Here is a 20601-nt window from a genome sequence, read left to right as displayed (position 1 = left end):
CCATGGAGTAATCCTTTATGGATTTTTCTAGTTTAATTTTGAGGATAATCTTACATCTAAGTTCTTGGATACACCTCATAGTTGGAAAACTAGTTCACATATTACCTCAGGTTCCTCTATCAACAGAAGTTTTAGTACATTTTTAAGCTTAACTAAATCCAAATGTGGCTTGTTTTACTATTGGTCAAGACGTTTTGAAATTTGAAAATTAAAATGCATCTTGCTGACTTCCAGGCTTGTCACCAGATTTACTATATTACAGTGTCTTCACATAAATTTTGAACTGAGAGGTATTAATCAGGCTATATAGTCTGTCAGTGTCCTTTGCACATTAATACTATGAAGTATCAAGGTGGTACATAAACTTAACAGAGCGGCTTTAGTTGTCCCTTATCACCACCTCTCACAGAGATGATGTGCCTGTGCTTTTTTTTTTTTTTTAATTTTTTAACATTTATTTATTTTTGAGAGAGAGAGTGTGCATGAGAGAGTGCAAGTGGGGGAGGGGCAGAGTGAGGGAGACACAGGATCTGAAGCAGGCTCCAGGCTCTGAGCTGTCAGAGTCTGGGGTGGGGCATGAACTCACAAACTGTGAGAACATGACCTGAGCTGAAGTCGGACGCCCAACCGACTGAGCGACTCAGGTGCCCCATACCTGTGCTTGTTCAAGCCACATTATTCCCCTACCTGTTTTCCCTATAATAGTACTTGTTTTTAGGGCATTTTATTTATGGATAAAGGCATTTATATTATGCTTACAATCTACGAAGTGAGTATATTTGCTTGTGAAAATTTAACTCTGTACACTAAATGTATTAGCTCACATCTCACCAAATGAGCAACTATCCATGTTGAAGTACCTAAGGAAGGTGGTGTTTTCCTTATGCCCTGTTTGTATATACTGGAGCCCAATTTTTCTCTTGTACATGTAACTTCAGAAGTTTTCTTTTGTTATATTAGCATTTTAATGTTAAAATTTATAATGTAATCTTTTTCCTTAGTGTTTAAGTTTTAGTACTTGTAGAATTTGAAAAGATCTTATTATTTTAGGGGAAAACTGAATTCAAGTGATCATGTCACATTATGGTAAGGTGTCCATTCTAGCGTGGTTTTTATTTTATTTTTTAAATGTTAACTTATTTTTGAGAAAGAGCGAGCGCATGCGTGTTTGCATGGCCAGGGGAGGGGCAAAGAGAGAGGGAGAGAATCCCAAGCAGGCTGTGCGCTGTGAGTGCAGAACCCTATGCGGGGCTCGATCTCATGGCCCATGAGATCGTGACCTGAGCTGAAATCAAGAGTGGGACACTCAACTGACTGAACCACTCGGGTGCCCCTAGTGTGGGATTTTAGAATATAGAAATATACTAGTTCTTTGAACTTGGGCAAATTGCTTAATCCTTGGGAGACTTGCAGTCCTCACTGAAGTGGGGTCAGTAGTACCTACTTCAACAACCCTATGAAGATTAAAATGAGATGTTGTATGAAGAGTACATAGCTCAGTGATAGGCCCATAGTTCAGTAAATACTAGCTTTTAAATATGATATTGGTACTTATTCAGACTTTGGTTTTGTTTAACAAAATAATATTTAAATAGTCCTTTAGTCTAGTTTTGCTATAAGACTGTAATGTTCTATTATAGTATTCAAACAGAGCTTTGTATGCAGTGTTTATAGTTTTCTTGTGGGGCACCTGGGTGGCTCAGTTGGTTAAATGTCTAACTTTGGCTGAGCTCATGATCTCTCAGCTCATGGGTTTGAGCCCTGCATTGGGCTCTGTGCTGACAGCTCAGAGCTTGGACAGCCTGCTTCAGATTCTGTGTCTCCCTCTTTCTCTGCCCCTCCCCCGCTTGCACTCTGTCTCTCAAAACTGAATTAACGTTAAAAAAAAAAAAAAAACAACAAACAACTATAGTGTTCTTGTGAACAGAGTAACGGATACTTCTATAATGAAGCCTTTTATTAGCTTTTTTAATGTATATTGGTTTATTTTCCAGTAATCCCATGAGATTGTTTTGGCAAGACAGATAATTATTTCTTTTGAGAGCTCAAGAAACCAGTACCTAGAGAGTGTGTGGTGTAATAACTAAGTTACTGATACATAACGGGGGTATTAATGGGAATAGCTAACATGTATGTGATTACTAAGTATCTGGGTACACTGCTAGTTGTTTCTGTGTATTAGATAACTTAATCCTTATAATAACACTGTGAGATATTTTTGTTGTCAGAAACATGTTAATGAAAAGAGACGTGCTCAAGATTATAGAACTAATAAATGCCTGAATTAGGTTTTGAGGCAGAGTCAACCTGCCTCTAAAGCTGAGCAAGAATGCCTAAAAGGTAACAATCTGTAGAATGCTAGTGTATGTTTTTAATTCTTAAACTCTGATATTCTCCTTGAAGCCTTTGTTTAAAACCACAGAAACTGAAGTGACAGTACAGAGTAAAAGGGGAAATCATGTTGCTCCACTCTGCCGCAAGCTGTGGACAGTAGGATAAAAGAGGAAAAGCAGAAGATCTAGTCTTAAATACCGCCTTTTGAAAAAGAATTTGCCTTTCTGATTAGGTTTACTGTCTGGTTGAATGAATGATATTTTATCTTCCTATACCCTTTCAGGGGGAGGTTTAGAGGCTGGAGACAAAATCAGTTATCTGTTCTGAAATCCCTTAGATGGGTTTGCATTCTAACTGTTCTATCGTCTATAATTGTAATTTGGACCAGGATCAGAAAGAAGAATAAAAGATTTCTAAACTTCTATAGTATCATTACAGTATGGACCCTAAACCCATTATATATATATATATATATATATATCAATATATATATATAAATATATAAATATATATATATTTATATATATATAAATATATATATATATAATATACACACACACACATATATATATGTGTGTATATATATATATTTAGGGTGAAGACTAAATATATATATATAAATATATATATAAATATATATATATATTTATATATATATATTTATATATATATATATATAAAAGAGGGTGTGTGTGTATTTGAAACTCTGCATTTTGTTGTGCTTGGGAACTTTTAGGTGGTTATAGTCTCATTAACATACTGAACACAGGGACCAAATGTCTTAACTGGTCAGCTTTTTGCTTCCTTGCCCTTATATTTGTTCTGTTGTGCTGGTGCCCATAACAACACAAACTTAGAGCCCAGTAATGCAGGGCAAGTAGACTTCCTTCCTTCCCTGGAGCCTTTTCCTGTACTAGATGCCAGCTCTGAGGTTGGTGAGCTTGGGAGTTTAATGGAAAACCTGATTTCCTGACTTTCTCTCCATTAGATTAGATTGTCTCAGTGCTGAAATAAGCTTTAAGAAGTGGGTAGAAAGCAGTATCTGGCTTGAGGCTATTTAAAAAAAATATTCAGCTTTAGAGTGAATGGATTTCTGCTTTGTTAACATTCTCAGAAAATGTTGGTGGGTTTAATGTTACTATTTAATAATAATCTGTAGTAGAACATTATTGAATGACACCTAAGTTTTCCATTTAATAGCCATCTATTTCCTTTGGCAAAATCTCTTGTGTATTCCCATATTCCCCAAACTGCTTTTCTTCACAGTTTTCCAAGTTCAATTCTTAAAAAAATTTTTTTTAAAAAGATTTTATTGTAAAGTAATGTCTACATCCAACATGGGGCTTGAACTGACAACCCTGAGATCAAGAGTCGCATGCTCTACCAACTGAGCCAGCCAGGCAACCCATCTTTTTATTTATTTATTTTTTAAAAAATTTTAATTTTAAGATTAAAAAAAAAATTTAAGTTATCTCTACAGCCAGCATGGGGTTCGAATTAACCCCGAGGTTAAGAGTCACAAGCTCCAGCAACTGAGCCAGGTGTCCCCCCAAGTTAATTTCTTTGAATGGAATATAAAATTATAATGTTAAAAAAAAAATACCCCTTCATCCTTTCCATTTGAGTTTTAAGATGCTTATGTTTTTGATATTACTGACCTTGGCTAAAAGACTAACTGGAGAATTTGATGTGAGTTTTGGATTTTTTTTTTAAGTTTATTTATTTTGAGAGCAAGAAAAAGCAGCATGTGTGCGTATGGGAAGGGCATAGAGAGGGAGAGAGAGAATCCCAAGTAGGCTCTGTCTGCCCTGTCGGTTTGGAATCCGATGCGGGAGTCAAACTCGTGAACTGTGAGACAATGACCCGAGCCCAAACCAAGTGTCAGATGCTTAACCAACTGAGCCACCCAGGCATCCCTGATTTTTGGATTTAAAGGCTTATGTTTTACCCCTTTTCCAGAACCTTCTGTCAAGCACTTACTTCTATAGCTGACAAACGTAAGATACTTTTTGATAATGGATTAAGCTTCATTGTGATATACCATCTTACTTTCTATGTGTTTGTTTCTTGTCATTACTTATGAATGTTTTAGCTTTACTATATTTTGTCTTCACTTGTTAGGATATTAGCTTTAATATCCTTATCAAGCAGGGTTGAATCTTTTTCTCAGGAGAATGCCGACACTTTAAACGGCTATAAAAATTAGTTGTTTGAGTGCCTACTGAGCATCAAGACATTCTTTGCTAGAAATTCCTTTCTTTACCACATGCTGTTTACCTTTGATCACAGCAGTCTTGAGTCTTAGGAGCAACTTGTCAATTTTCTTTGTGTGCTTGTTAACTTTTTTCTTTCATAAAACTTTGAAGATTTGTTTTTATAAAATACTAGTTTTTAGAATATAAAATTTGGTGAATTAGATCTACTTTTTAGGTCTTGATGAAGTAAACCTCAAATTGCATTTCATAAAGGATCTAAAATCTGTGAATGAGGGAATAAACTTGCAGAAGCTTGATGCTTTAATTGATACTTCAGTAGGTGCAAACCTCTGAAATCTGAGCCTGATTTGGAACCATGTATGCACTTCTGTCATGCTTAAGGGGAAAAATTTTTTGTACTGACTAGGGAACCCAGAGTTAAATTTTTCTTGGTCATTGGACAAATGGTGTTGTAAAATTTTTTCCCTGTTTTTCCGTAGATTCCTTGCTCAGAACTGGCTGTATAATTTGCAGGGTTTCTTTTTCAAAAAAATATTAAGAATTTCAAAATGGTTGTAGCACAGCATTAAACTGAGCATGGAGTCGTGTGACTGCACGAGTTGTGCACCCATAAAGCTGGACCTGTCATGGTTAATGTGTTCAGTTCTTCAACAGATAATTTAGATAAATTGTGTACATTTTCCAATTTTGATGCATTAGTATATACTATTTTCATTTGAAGAAAATATGTCCTATATTAGAATTTAAAATACTCGGCAATCAAAAAGGGTGAAATCTGGCCATTTGCAACTATGTGGATAGAACTGGAGGGTATTATGCTAAGTGAAATTAGAGAAAGACAAATATATGACTTCACTCGTATCAGGAATTTAAGAGACAAAACAGATGAACATAAGGGAAGGGAAGCAAAAATAATATAAAAACAGGGAGGGGGACAAAACATAGAACACTTAAATATAGAGAACAAACAGTTGCTGGAGGGGTTGTGGGAGTGGGGATGGGCTAAGTGGGTAAGGGGTGTTAAGGAATCTACTCCTGAAATCATTGTTGCACTATATGCTAACTAATTTGGATGTATATTAAAAATAAATTAATTTAAAAAATATTCTTAAACTGTTTTAGGCTAGTTTTATTTTCTAACTTAAGATATGGTTAAGGAGTGTCACAGTACAAATTCTTATTTAATAAGAGTGAAAGACACAAAACACTATGGATCTGAAAGATGGGAAAGGAATTGTATTGGAGGTGATTGTTTTGTTTTATTCAGAGATTGAGGTTTTGTAGAGATGAACTTTTAAAATTGATGACCCTGAGTTGTGACTTTCAGTCATGTGCTTACCTCACTCTTGAGATAACTTTTTAAACCTTTTCAAACATGCTAATTGAGGTTAGCTAAAACTACTTTTAACAAAAGCCCTGTGCTGGTTTTCCCAGTAATTTAAGTTGAGTATTAATTTCTGAAGACAAACATTTAAAAAAAATGTTTATGTATTTTTATATTAAGTATAATTTATTGTCAAATTGGTTTCCATACAACACCCAATACTCATCCCAGCAGGTGCCCTCCTCAGTGACCATCACCCACATTCCCCTCTCCCCCACCCCCATCAACCCTCAGTTTGCAGTATTTAAGAGTCTCTTATGGTTTGTCTCCCTCCCTTTCTGTACCTTCTTTTTTCCCCTTCCCTTCCCCCATGGTCTTCTGTTAAGGTTCTCAGGATCCACATATGAGTGAAAATACATGGTATCTGTCTCTGCCTGACTTATTTCACCTAGCATATAATACCCTCCAGTTTCATCCACATTGCTACAAATGGCCGGATTTCATTCTTTCTCATTGCCACATAGTATTCCATTGTGTATATAAACCACATCTTCTTTATCCATTCATCAGTTGATGGACATTTAGGCTCTTTCCATAATTTGGCTATTGTTGGAAGCGCTGCTATAAACATTGGGGTACAAGTACCCCTGTGCATCAGCACTCCTGTATCCCTTGGGTAAATTCCTAGTAGTGCTATTGCTGGGTCATAGGGTATATCTATTTTTAATTTTTTGAGGATCCTCCACACTGTTTTCCAGAGTGGCTGCACCAGTTTGCATTCCCACCAACAATGCCAGAGGGTTCTCATTTCTCCACATCCTCTCCAGCATCTATAGTCTCCTGATTTGTTCATTTTAGCCATTTTAACCGGCGTGAGGTGGTACCTCAGTGTGGTTTTGATTTGTATTTCCCTGATGAGGAGTGACGTTGAGCATCTGATGATAAAATTTTTTAATGAAACTTTAAAGTTTTCAAGGTAGAAATTATTCTAGGATAACTTCATGTGTATGGAGGTGTTATACAAAAGAATAACAATTGATGTAGACTTTTGGATAGCAGTTGTAACTTTTTTTCTTTTTTGAGAGAGGGCACAAGTGAGTGAGGGCACAGAGAGAGGGAGAGAGCGCCCCATGAGGGGCAGAGAGAGAGGGAGAAAGAATCCCACAAGGTGGAGAGAGGAGGAGAGAGAGAATCCCACGAGGAGCAGAGAGAAAGAAGCAGGGCTCCAGCTCACGAATCATGAGTTCATGACCTGAGCTGAAGTCAGATTCTTAACCGACTGAGCCCCACGCTGTTAACTATTAATATTATTACTGTACTTTTAACAGGTGAGAGTTTTGATGGGAACTGAAACTAGAACTCCTTCCTCCCCCTTTTTTCCAAGTAGGAAATTAAAACTTCTCAAAGGTCCAACATTTTTTCTCTTTCTTCTCACCAGCAGACTAGCAAGTGGTTAAACCACCATTTCCTTGACAAAAAGTGCTAGGTGATTGACTAAAACCATCATATAACACATTCCCTTGATCATGTCATGAATTTGATCTCCTTGGAGGCTAGTTAACTTCATGGAAATTTCTGTACCTTAAAAGAACTTCAAGGCGCCTGGGTGGCGCAGTCGGTTAAGCGTCCGACTTCAGCCAGGTCACGATCTCGCGGTCCGTGAGTTCGAGCCCCATGTCAGGCTCTGGACTGATGGCTCAGAGCCTGGAGCCTGTTTCCGATTCTGTGTCTCCCTCTCTCTGCCCCTCCCCTGTTCATGCTCTGTCTGTCTCTGTCCCAAAAATAAATAAACATTGAAAAAAAAAAATTAAAAAAAAAAAGAACTTCAGACACTACCCAGAACACTGATCACCTGTTAAATGCATGTCTTCTGGTTATGGGGAAGACCACAAGTTTATAAGCATTCCCTCAGAGAGAGAGAGAGAGAGATTAGAATGAGTAGTGAACTAGGGAGAGTGGTACATATGATCTGGTTGTACAGTTTTTTTCTAAAGATAGTGTTCCTACTACTTGTGGATGAGGGTTAGAGTCTCTGCTTTAGGATTTTAGGATTAAAAAAATGGAATTTTTATAGTGAAATGCATAGATGGAAGTGTGCAGTTTGAGTTTCAGTAAATGTTTACAGCTGTGTAGCCACTGCCTCAACCCTGATACAAAACTTTACATTAGAAAGTTCTCTCATGGCCTCCTTCTGGTTATTCCCCTTCTCTGCCTTCCCAAACTATTGTTCTTGTTTCTGTCACTGTAGATTAGTTTTACCTGCTTTTTCATTTACATGGAATTGCATAATATTTACTCATTTGCAATTTGCTGCTTTAAGTCAGCCTGATGCCTTTGAGATTCGTTCATATTGTTCATTTATACTGCTGAGTAGTAGTCTGTTGAAGAAATATACCACAATTTGTTTATCTGACCACCTGATACTGGACATTTTGAGTTGTTTGCAGTTTTGGGTTATTATGAATAAAGTTGCTGTGAACATTTGTGTCCAAGCCTTTTTGTGACTATGTGTTTTCACTTCTCTTAGGTTAATACCAAGGAGTGGAATTGCTGGATCATAGAATAGGTGGATGTTTAATTTTATAAGCAACTGACAAACTGTCCTCCAAAGTGGTAATGCCACATTTACACTTTAATGAGCCATGTATGAGTTCCAGTTATTTAACATCCTTACATTTGTTCTTGTAATTCTCTTTAATTTAGTTATCCCAGTGGGTGTGAAAAGGTATCTCATTGTGGTGTTTTCACTTGCATTTCCTGGATGATTGATGATGATGCACATCTTTTAATGTGCTTGTTAGCCATGGATACATCTTTGGTAAGGTTTCTGTTGAAAATCTTCTGTCCAAAAAATTTTCATTCTCTTATTGATTTGTGTTTGCTCTTTATATACTTTGGACATGAATCCTTTATCAGATATATGTATTTGCAAATATTTTTCCCACTCTGAATTTCATTTTCTTAATGATGTGTTTAAAAAAATTTTTTTTAAAATTTATTTTAGAGAGAGAGAAACAAGGAGAGGCACAGAGAGAGAAAGAGAAACACCGAATCTGAAGCAGGCTCCAGGCTCTGTGCTGTCAGTGCAGAGCCCAACATGGGGCTCAAACCCACGAACCGTGAGGTCATGACCTGAGCTGAAGTTGGATGCTTAACCAACTGAGCCACCCAGCCGCCCCTTAATGGTCTCTGTAATAAGCAGAGATTTTAACAATTTAAAAAATAAAATCTTTCTTATTGTGGGGAAAAAATACATAACAAAATTTATTCTAATCATTTTAAAGTGAACAACTCGTTTGTATTAAGTATATTCACAAAGTTCTGCAACCTTCACTAACTGCTGTGGCATATTCACAATGTTAGGCAGCCATCACTGACTACTGTGTATTTCCAGAACTTTGTCATAATCCCAAATGGAATCTCTGCACCCATTAAATAATCAGATATATATATATATTTTAATGTTTATATATTTGTTTTCAGAGCACGTGTGAGTGGGGGAGGGGCAGAGAGGGAGAGAGAGAATCTCAAGTAGGCTCCTCAATGTCCACGCAGAACCAGACACAGGCTCAATCCCACGACCCTGGGATCACGACCTGAGCTGAAATCAAGAGTTGGACACTCAACTGACTGAGACATCCAGGTGCCCCTCAGAAGTTTTCTGTTTGTTGTTTTTTAAAATAAACGTTTATTCATTTTTGAGAGAGTATGAGCAGGGGAGGGGCAGAGAGAGGTGGGGACAGAGGATCTGAAGCCATCTCTATGCTGATAGCAATGAGCCCAATGTGTGGCTTGGACTCACACACCATGAGATCATGACCTCAGCTGAAGTCAGATACTCAACTGAGATTGTTTTTCTTTCTTTTTTTTAAGATTTTATTTTTCAGTAATCTCTACACATGACATGGGGTTTAAACTTAGAATCCTGAGATTAAGAGTTGGATGCTCTGATGACTGAGTCAGCCAGGTGCCACAATGATCAAGTTTTTTTTTTTTTTTTTTTTTTTTTGAGAGAGCACAAGCAGGGGAGAAGCAGAAAGAGAGAGAGACACAGAATCTGAAGCATACTCCAGGCTCTGAGCTGTCAGCACAGAGCCTGATGTGGGGCTTGAACTCCTGGACTGTGAGATCATGACCTGAGGTGAAGTCGGAAGCTTAACCAACTGAGCCATCCATGCGCCCCCTAATAATCACATTTTTTTGTATGACATTTGTAGCATAAAAGTTCTTGTGTAAAAGCAATCAGTATTTTGCCTTTTGTGAATGCCTTTAATTTTTTGGGTATATTGGCCCTTCCATGACCACTTGAGCTATGTGATGTGTGTAGTTTTCATGTCTACCTTTGCCACTCTTAGGGATGGAGGGGATAAATATATTAAGATACTCTCATTGTCAGTTGTTTTAGATAAGAATTTAACCTTTACTTCTTTCTGACTTGCCTGTTAGTTTTGCAATTTTATTCCTAGACCAAGTATTTTGATCATGATAGGGGGAAAAAGTCAGACTTTGAGTTTACTGGCTTTTCTTTCTACTCCTCAAGAGGATAGGAAGTGGATAAAAAGGTATTGATCTGAGTTGAATGAGAATGATATTAGTGGTGTTCAAAACATTCTTTTATCCTCAGGACATTTGTAGCTTCTGGCATACAGAGGCAGCATGACTTTGGGAAGGTAGACACCTATCTTTTCTTCCTCTTTCTGTGGTCTTCATAAGTTTTGTAAGCTACTTTGTTCTGTTGCTTTCATTGCTTATACCTCAACCAAATAAAACTCTGTACTTTTTTGTGTGTGTAGAATAGAAGATTCTTGAATATCCTTCCCTTGCTCCAAAAATTACACTGTCACAAATATGTTATTCTCATGCATTTCTTTCTCCCAAGTTGTCTTTTTTTTTGAACTTTGTGTGTGTGTGTGTGTGTGTGTGTGTGACACACATAGTGCATACAACACAAATGTACAGTGTAATGAATGGTTCTGTATAGTGAACACTCATGTCACCACCTTCCACGTCAGTAAGTAGAACATTCCTAGCACCCCAGAAGGCTACCCTGGTTGGTCTCTGTTCCTTCCTACACAGATCATCTCCTTTCCTCTTAGAAATAACTAACTTGTGTCCTGCTCTTCATGGTACTGACTTTTATTGGTATTGTTACCTACTTATGCATCCATAAACAATAGCTTAGTCTGTTTTGAATGGAATTGCATGTACTTTCTATCTTTTGCACATTTCCTATGTGTTGTGTTGGTCTAGTTCATTTTTATTGCTGTTATATGGTACAAAATAACATTACAAACTATCCTCTTGTTGCTAGACATCTGGGATGTTTTCAGGTTTGGGCTACTATGAACAATGCTGCTATGAATATTCTTATATATTTCTTCTGGTGCTATCGCATTTTAGGGTGTACACCTAGGAGCACAGTTGCCAGGACACAGGATATGTATCTTCACCTTTAATGCCATGTTGTTTTCCAAAATGATTTATCAGTTCACATTCCCATTAGCAGTGAGTGAAAGTTTCCATTGCTGTACATCTTTATCAACACTTGATATTGTCAGTGTTTTCAATTTTTGATGAAAAATTTGGGGAATATGTAGTAGTATCTTACAGTCCTTTTTTTTTTTTTTTTTTGAATTCTTTTTATTTTTTTATTTATTTTGAGAGAGAGAGAGAGAGAGAACCAGCAGGGGAGGGGCAGAGAGAGAGAGGGGGACAGAGGATCTGAAGTGGGTTCTGTGCTGACAGCAGAGAGCCTGACATGGGGCTCGAACCCACAAACTGCAAGATCATGACCTGAGCCGAAGTTGTACACACAACCATCCAGGTACCCCATATCTTGTGGTTCTAATTTGGAGTTGCTGGATTATTGGGTTTGAGCGTCTTTGCCTATTTTATTGGTCATTTGCATTTCTTCTGCAGTTGCTTATTTTCTTCATTTTTCCATTGGATTATTTGTCTGTTTTTATTTAAAAAAATTTTTAAGTTTATTTATTTTTGAGAGATCATGTGCTTTGGAGGGGCAGAGAGAGAGGGAGAGAGAATCCCAACCAGGCTCTGCACTGTCAGCCCAGAGCCTGATGTGGGGCTTGAACTCGCAAACCATAAGATTGTGACCTGAGTTGAAACCAAGAGTGGTTAACCAAGTGGTTAACCAAGAGTGGTAAACCAAGAGCCGCTTAACCGGCTGAGCCACCCAGGCACCTCAGATTACTTGTCCTTTTTTAAAAATACTAATTTGTAGTTCTTTATGTGTTCTGGATACTTTGGCAGTTAAATTTGGCAAATATTTTTGTCCATCTGTTTGGCTTTGTTTTCAGTGTCTTTGTGGTCTTTTAATAGAAATTTTTGATTAGTCAAACTTTAGTTCTCCCCCTCCCCCCCTTTATGGTTACTTTTTGTGTCTTACTTTAGAAATCTTCTTTACTCAGAGGTCATGAAAATATTTTCTTCTCAAACATTTTTGTAAAATGTTAATTTAGTTTGAGAGAGATGGTGAGGGGGGTAGGACTCAGAGGGAGAGAGAGAGAATCCCAAGCAGATTCCACGCTCAGCCTAGAGCCTCACCTGTCAGTCTCAGGACAGTGAGATCACAACCTGAGCCAATGATCAAGAGTTGGCTGCTTAACCAACTGAGCCAGCCAGTGCCCGCAAACATTTTTTTTAAAGATTTGTATTTTTGCCTTTCGCTGTTAGTAACCCACTAGATTTTGTCTATAATGTATGAAATAGTGACCAATTTCATTTTCTTTCCATGTGGTTATCAGCTGACCCAAATACTTTATTGAAAGGCCCGTCCTTTCCCTTTCCCTACTGTTCTTTGTTACTTTTTTTTTTTTTGCATAAATCAGGTGTTTATTTACATGTGCATATGTTTCTTGGCTCCCTATTCTGTTCCATTGGTCTTTCCTTGTGCCAGTATCACCCCATCTTTAGCTAATATGGTTTAATCTCGATACCTGTTATACTAAATCTTTCCACTTTGATTTCTCCCCTTTTTTTCTTTTTTTTTTTAATTTTTTTTTTTTCAACGTTTATTTATTTTTGGGACAGAGAGAGACAGAGCATGAACGGGGGAGGGGCAGAGAGAGAGGGAGACACAGAATCGGAAACAGGCTCCAGGCTCTGAGCCATCAGCCCAGAGCCTGACGCGGGGCTCGAACTCACGGACCGCGAGATCGTGACCTGGCTGAAGTCGGACGCTTAACCGACTGCGCCACCCAGGCGCCCCTCTCCCCTTTTTTTCAAGAGCATTCTGGGTATTCCTGGACCTTTTATGTTTTTAGAATCCTTTCATCATCTTCTCCAAAAACAAAACACACCCTGCTGATATTTTGATTGGGATTGTATTGCTTCTTGCTCTTTTTTTTTAAAAATGTTGATTTCTGAGAGAGAAAGAGTGCAAGCAGGGGAGGGGCAGAGAGAGAGACAGACACAGAATGCTTAGCAGGTTCCAGGCTCGAGCTGTCAGCACAGAGCCTGATGTGGGGCTCGAACTCACAAACATGGAGATCATGACTGAGCCACCCAGGTGCCCCTCACTTTTTTTTTTTTTTTTTTTTTTAAGTAATCTCTGCCCAACATGGCTCCCAAACATACAACCTGGAGATCAAGAGTCAGCATGTTCTACTGAGCCAGCCAGGCATGTTCCTCCTCTTTATTTCTAATAATGCCTTAAAGTCTACTTTTTCTTGTATCAGTATACCCAAACCAGTTTTTTCTTTAATATTTACATGATATTTGTTCATTGTGTGTTTTTCAAATTTTCTGTTTCCTTAAATTTTCAGTTTAAAATTTGGAGGGTGATGGGATGTACAGCTCAGTCTCTCTTCAGTTTTAGCAAATAACCTATAACCCAAGGTCAGGAACTGACCCAAGTATTGGACTCATCTCTCTGAATTTCAGTCATCTTTCATATCTTAGTGAGTTGGATTTTGATAATAGCTCACTGTATTTTTATGTCTTTGCTTTTAAGAGAATTTTATTATACTTATTTAATTTTTTTGGTGCCAAAACCTGGGAATGAACCACTTATAAAAGAATTTTAAATATTTCACCTAGGTTTTATTTATTTATTTTTTTGATGTTTATTTTTGAGAGAGAGAGAGAGCGAGTGAGCGTGTGCTGGGGAGGGGCAGAGAGAGGGAGATATGGAATCTGAAGCAGGATCCAGGTTCTGAGCTGTCAGCAGAGAGCCTGATGCTGGGCTCAAGTCCACTAACTGCAAGATCATGACCTGAGCTGAAGTCAGATGCCCAACTGACTGAGCCACCCAGGCACCCCTCATCCAGCTTTTTGAGTTTGTCTTCAGCAGGTTGGTAATTTGAATTACTTGGTGTTGCTGGAAGTGTTTTAACCTTTATTTGGGTTTTTTGCTTAGGATTTTGTGATAAGGTTTTCTGTGTTTGGATTCCTTCCAGCTTAGGAGCTGGACTTTGATTACATAAGTAGACTTGGAGGGAGTTGCCTTGGGCCATAAATAGACTGGAGTCAGGGTCAAAATGTGAATAGATATATTAGAGGCTAAGGTATAAATTTTAGATAATACTGTGAAATTTGTTAATTACATGCATTTTTATGACTTGACTTCACCCAGGGATGAAAGCTGCTTTAACTTAATATTAGCCCCATTAATTTTGTAGTGAACTGGAGGAAGGCTTGTTAGGTTCTGTACTGGGCATGGAGCCTACTTTAAAAAAAAAATTAGAAAGTTCAGTAATAACTGATTTGAATGCATGGGAAAGATTAAAACCAGAGATCTATTAAATAAACTAGGAGCTAACATTTTACATTAGGAGGGAGACATAATTAACCTAAATTTGTGCGTGTGCACAGTGGTACAAATAAAGCTCACTCGATTCTTCATTTAATACATACTATTCCTGGGAGTGTTGTTTTCTTCTATCTCCTGCTTTCATTTCTCTATATCAGATGCCAGTGAACTGTTGCAAACCTCAGTTGCTTTACATTAACATATATTCAGATTGTTGAATTCCATATTTGCCTTTCTGTTTTTTTCCTAACATTTCTGTTTATTTCTTTCCTCTTCATCTTTAGGCCTCCAGGAATTTATACAACTCAGTAGACTGCATAGTATATATTCTGGGGGGGGGGGAGGGAGTGGTTTACTTGAGTTGCAGGTTAATGACAGTTTTCACAGGTTTATGTTTAAGCTTTTAAAACTTCAGACTCTCTTGTTTTACTCTAGAAATTTTGGGCAATCTCATTAGATCAGAGTTGCACTGGGGTAAGAGGCACTTTAAATATTAAAGGTATTTAAGTATACTGAATGGATTAGTATTAAACAGTGCTACAAGAAAATAAACATTTGTCTAGGGAAAATAGTCAAAAGGGAAGTAATCTGGGAAAAATTTGCATTTTATAGACTAGGGCTAAATACATGTGTATGTTCATACATATATAAGATTAAAAAAACAAATCCAAGGGTGCCTCATGGGCTCAGTCTGTGTGTGGAGTGTGCAACTCTTTTTTTTTTTTTTTTTTTTAAATTTTTTTTTTCAACATTTATTTATTTTTGGGACAGAGAGAGACAGAGCATGAATGGGGGAGGGGCAGAGAGAGGGAGACACAGAATCGGAAACAGGCTCCAGGCTCTGAGCCATCAGCCCAGAGCCTGACGCGGGGCTCGAACTCCCGGACCGCGAGATCGTGACCTGGCTGAAGTCGGACGCTTAACCGACTGCGCCACCCAGGCGCCCCAGGAGTGTGCAACTCTTGATCTTGGGGTTCTGAGAGCCCCACATTGGGTGTAGAGATTACTTAAATATTAAAAAAAACCCCACAAATCCAACTTCTTAAAAAAATTTATTTATTTATTTTGAGAGAGAGGGCACATGAGCAGGGAGAGGCAGAGAGGGAGAGAGAATCCTAAGCAGACTCCTTGGTGTCAGCACAAACCTACAGACCATGAGATCATGACCTGAGCTGAAACCAAGAGCCAGACGATTAACTGACTGAGGCACCCAGGTGCCCCCAACTTTTTAATCTCCATACTCCATGTGGGTCTCAAACTCACAACCCCGGGAACAACAGTCACGTGCTCCACTGACTGAGCCATCCAAGCATCCCCAAATCCAACTTTTTATATGGACACAGAACATGAACAGGACAGGATGAAAATGAATATGGATACTCTTGGGGAAGTAAGATGGTTGATTGTTTTCTTTAGATGATAGTAAAGTGACACTCATTGAGGAGCAAGTTCATTAATATTTTTAGGTGATGTGACCAAGGCAGAATACTCGATTAGCAATAATAAAACTGTTGATTGCTAGTCAGCTGATTACTTTTCTTTCTGATAAAACTTTATTCGTGGTAATTCTGTGTAAATATTATAGAACATAAAATTTACCTGTAGTTGCCATTTTCAGTTGGTATATTTCTTGTGTGTACCAAATTTGGTTGGTATATATATTTTGTAAATGTTTACTTTTATCTCTGAATGAAATATTTTTTTTTTTAATTTTTTTTTTTTCAACGTTTATTTATTTTTGGGACAGAGAGAGAGACAGAGCATGAACGGGGGAGGGCCAGAGAGAGAGGGAGACACAGAATGGGAAACAGGCTCCAGGCTCTGAGCCATCAGCCCAGAGCCCGACGCGGGGCTCGAACTCACGGACCGCGAGATCGTGACCTGGCTGAAGTCGGACGCTTAACCGACTGCGCCACCCAGGCGCCCCTGAAATATTTTTTTTAACAGTTATGATGAACTATTAATTGTGTCCATTGCTGAAATCATCACTGTCTTTGATTTATAATAAAAGCAGATTTCTCCAGAAATCAAAGTTAATAGAAGGTCCATGTTTATTTCTGGAAACGAATTAACTATTATTTAAGAAAATACTTGATGCCTTGTAATATTTATACAGTAGAATATTTTACTTCTTAGGGTGCCTGGGTGTCTCAGTCAGTTGAGCGACCGACTCTTGATTTTGTCTCAGGTCATGATCCCAGGGTTGTGGGATTGAGCCCTGCAGCTGGCTCTGCACTGAGCATGGAGCCTGCTTAAGATTCTCTCTCCCTCTGCCCCTCTCCCCTGCTTGTACTTTCTTATTCTGTAAAATTAAAAAAAAAAGTGTATATATATTTTTTGTTTGAAGCTGTAATTTTTGAGTATACAGTAATTTTTAGATTTAGAAATTGTCTAATTTGTAATGTTAAAAAAATATGGTATAATTTGTATTACCATGCTGTGAAAGTTTTAAAGCTTATTTATTTTTGAGGGGGAGGGAGAGTGTGCATGTATGAGCTTGTGTGAGTGGGGGAGGGGTAGAGAGAGAGGGAGATAGAATCCCAAGCAGGCTCCACACTGTCAGCGGGAGTGGGGGTTGGGGGCTGAGGGTGCAGGGAAGCCCAACGCTGGGCTCAAACTCACAAACCCTGAGATCATGACCTGAACCGAAATTAAGAGTCAGATGCTTAACTGACTGAGCCACCTAGGTGTCTCAACCATGCTGTGAAAGTTTAACTTAAATGAGTTTTTGTCAAGAAGAAATCTGTAAAACTTTAAAAACTAAATTTTATCTAAGCATGCTGTATCTAATAGTACCTTGTGTTCAATTAATATAGGAAATAGTAAATGGGATGATTTGTATTTGAGTTACAGTCATGCCCTAATTCTGCCTCTTTGGTTGTTTAAAAAAACCTGGTATACATTATTTAATTATGAGTTTATTAAGGAAATCAAGGTGAATGTGTGAATCATGTGATTTTGTTATTCAGGATTCTTGGTTGTTAGTGACAAACTGAATTAGAGCTTGAATAAATAAACAAGAGAAGGTGTGGTTTTAAATGAACTGTGACAACCACATGGGGACTTGGAATTGAGGGTGCAGTGTCTCAGTTATTCTAGCTTTACATCTCTCTGGTAATTGGTGTGATTCTCTCAGGCTCATGACTCTACAGTCCAAAGTCTCTCCTTCCTCTTAGTGTCTCAGTAATATTTTCCACTGTGCCCCTCCACCAAAAGAAATAGTAATAGCTCCGTTTATTAAGTAATTAGAGCCAAACAACTGAAGTGTTTATTTCCTAACAATTTAGCTACTTGAAAAATTGGTAAGTATAATTTGAAAGAAAACTTTTTTTTTTTAATGTTTTATTTATTTTTGAGACAGAGACAGAGCATGAACGGGGGAGGGTCAGAGAGAGAGGGAGACACAGAATCTGAAGCAGGCTCCAGGCTCTGAGCTGTCAGCACAGAGCCCGACGCGGGGCTCGAACTCATGGACCATGAGATCGTGACCTGGCTGAAGTCGGACGCTTAACCGACTGAGCCACCCAGGTGCCCCGAAAGAAAACATTTTAATACGTGTGCCTGTTAGGTACCAAACAAATTCTCAAACCTTGTAATCAGATTAGATATTCCACCTGTTTCCTGTTGGACATTGGTTTTTACAGGATACTTTTTGTCATAGCGACTTGCTAAAACCCCTGTGTCTTACATATCACTGAAAAGGATGTTTTTTAAGCCAATGTTGAACTTATGAATGACCTCAGATAGTTGTTTGTGTGGTCCACGTAGGTCAGTTTTTGCTGTTTCCCTCAAAAACGTAAACAGTCCCTGTAGTGCCCCTGTGAATTTACTGTGGTACCCCCAAGATGCCTCAGCACACAGCTTGGGAGCCATGATTTTAGAAGAAGAGAAGGATTTTTTTAAAAAAATATTTTTTGAGAGAGAGAGGGAGGGGGGAGGGCGGGAGGAGTGGAGAGAGAGAGAGAAAGAGAGAGAGAGCATGAACAGAGCATGAGTGGGGCAGGGGCAGAGGGAGACACAATCCAAAGCAGGCTCCAGGCTCTGAGCTGTCAGCACAGAGCCTGACACCAGGCTCAAACTCACAAACCTTGAGATCATGATCTGAGCCGAAGTTGGACATTTAAAAAAGTTTATATATGGATTTGAAAGCATGATCTTTGTGCTTTCATAATTATCTGAGTAATCAGGGATCAAAGATGTAAACTTAAGAGCTAAAATTATAAAACTTCTGGAAGAAAACACAGGGGAAACATTTCGTGACATTGCATTTGACAATGATTTCTTGGATATGACATCAAAAGCACAGGCAGCAAAAGAAAAAATAGATGCGTTGAACTGTATTAAAAACTTAACGTATCAGTATGCTTTCAAGAGTGAAAAGGCACCAGAATGGGAGGAGATATTTGCAAATCCTATATCTGATAAAGGATTACTATCCAGAATATATTAAAAAACACAACACCCAAAAACAACCCAACTAAAAAAACAGAGACTTGAATAGACATTTCTTCACAAAGAAGTTATGTAAATAGCTAGTAAACACATGAAAAGATGCCCAACATTGCTAGTCATTAGGGAAATGCAAATCAAAACCATAAGATGCTACTTCGCACCAATTAGGATGGCTATTATCAAAAAAGTGGAAAAGGGTTGTCAAGGATGTGGTGCATTGCTGGTGGGAATATAAAATGGTGCAGCTGCTGAGGGAAAACTGTGGTGGCTCCTCAGAAAATTAAACAGAATTACCGTATGATCTAGCAAGTACACTCTTAGGTATCTACCCAAAATAAGTGAAACCAGGGACTAACGTATTTGTACACTAATGTTCATAGTAGCACCATTCACAGTAGCCAAAAGGTAGAAACAGTCTAAATGTCCATCAGTGGATGGATGTGTAAACAAAATGTGTGGTGTATGTACATGCAGTGGAGTATTATCCAGCCTTAAAAATGAAGTTTGGGATGATGAAAAAGTTACAGAAATGGATAGTGATGGTGATTGCACCACAGTGTGAATGTACTAAAAAGGTTATTCAGTGGTACACTTAAAATGGTTAACATTGTAAATATGTCTATTTTACTACAGTAAAAACAAAAAAAAAAACCTGAAAAAACACTTTAAACATGTGCAGTTTGTTTTACTTCAGTAATGCCTTAATAAAGTTAAAAAGAATTTTGAGGTATTTGACCCCAAAAATAATTTGTGATGATTTTATTTAAAGACGACAGAATAACAAATTGACAAAAGTCAGTTTGTCCTACAAAGTGATATCTTACTATGGTGCTAGGTCTGTGGAACAGACACAGCAGTGGATGGATTTTAACTTTACAAAAGCTTCTGTCTCTGGTGGCATCTTCATCCATAAGAGATGAAAATCTGTCTTATTGATAAATGGTGCAAAGATTAGAGGTTTCATATTCATTGTTACTGGTGGGTTGCTGTCAGATGAAAGAGAGACAACAAATGGTAGGATTGTGCTCTCAACTATATAATGTTCTCAAGAGTGTTACAGTTGGGTGCCTGGGTGGCTCAGTCAGTTAAGTGTCTGACTTCGACTCAGGTCAAGACCTCGTGGTTTGTGGGTTTGAGCCCTGCATCGGGCTCTGTGCTGACAGCTCAGAGCCTAGAGCCTAGAGCCTGGAGCCTGCTTCATATTCTGTCTCCCCCTCTCTGCCCCTCTCCCGTTTGTGTTCTTTCTCTCAAAAATAAACATTAAAAAAAAATTTAATACAGTTGATGGAATGGGGAAGTATGCTCATTAACTTCACGGATGACTCAGCCCCTTGGAGGGTAGAATTCGAGTTCGGGACTGGCTTGACAAGTGAGAAGAGGTTGTAAAGAATAAAGATATTTAGGAACAATATTAAAAATATTTAGGAACAAGTGTCAAGTAGCATACTTCAAGTGGATAATAAAACACTGATGAAAATCTTTAGTTTTGTGGGAGAATGAAACTT

At 38.2% G+C, this 20601-nt stretch overlaps 1 protein-coding gene across 8 annotated transcripts in view; it reads left to right on the top strand.

The window, feature by feature from the left end:
- The window catches only part of MTMR3 (myotubularin related protein 3), a 151086-nt gene that overhangs the window by 54449 nt on the left and 76036 nt on the right, over nt 1–20601 (top strand). Inside the window, exon 1 of one of the 8 annotated variants that reach the window (XM_047088011.1) lies at nt 14126–14185. The exons of the other annotated variants lie outside the window; for them this stretch is intronic. The gene's annotated coding sequence lies outside the window, so the exon portion shown is untranslated. Of the gene's footprint in view, nt 1–14125; nt 14186–20601 lie in introns of those variants that run through there. 8 annotated transcript variants of the gene reach the window in all.

Source organism: Lynx rufus, unplaced genomic scaffold (genome assembly GCF_022079265.1).
Source record: "Lynx rufus isolate CCGP_SWC_20201006 ecotype Redwood Valley unplaced genomic scaffold, mLynRuf1.p SCAF_24, whole genome shotgun sequence".
Classification (NCBI taxonomy): Eukaryota; Metazoa; Chordata; class Mammalia; order Carnivora; family Felidae; genus Lynx; species Lynx rufus.
This window is presented reverse-complemented; position numbering and strand designations above follow the sequence as displayed.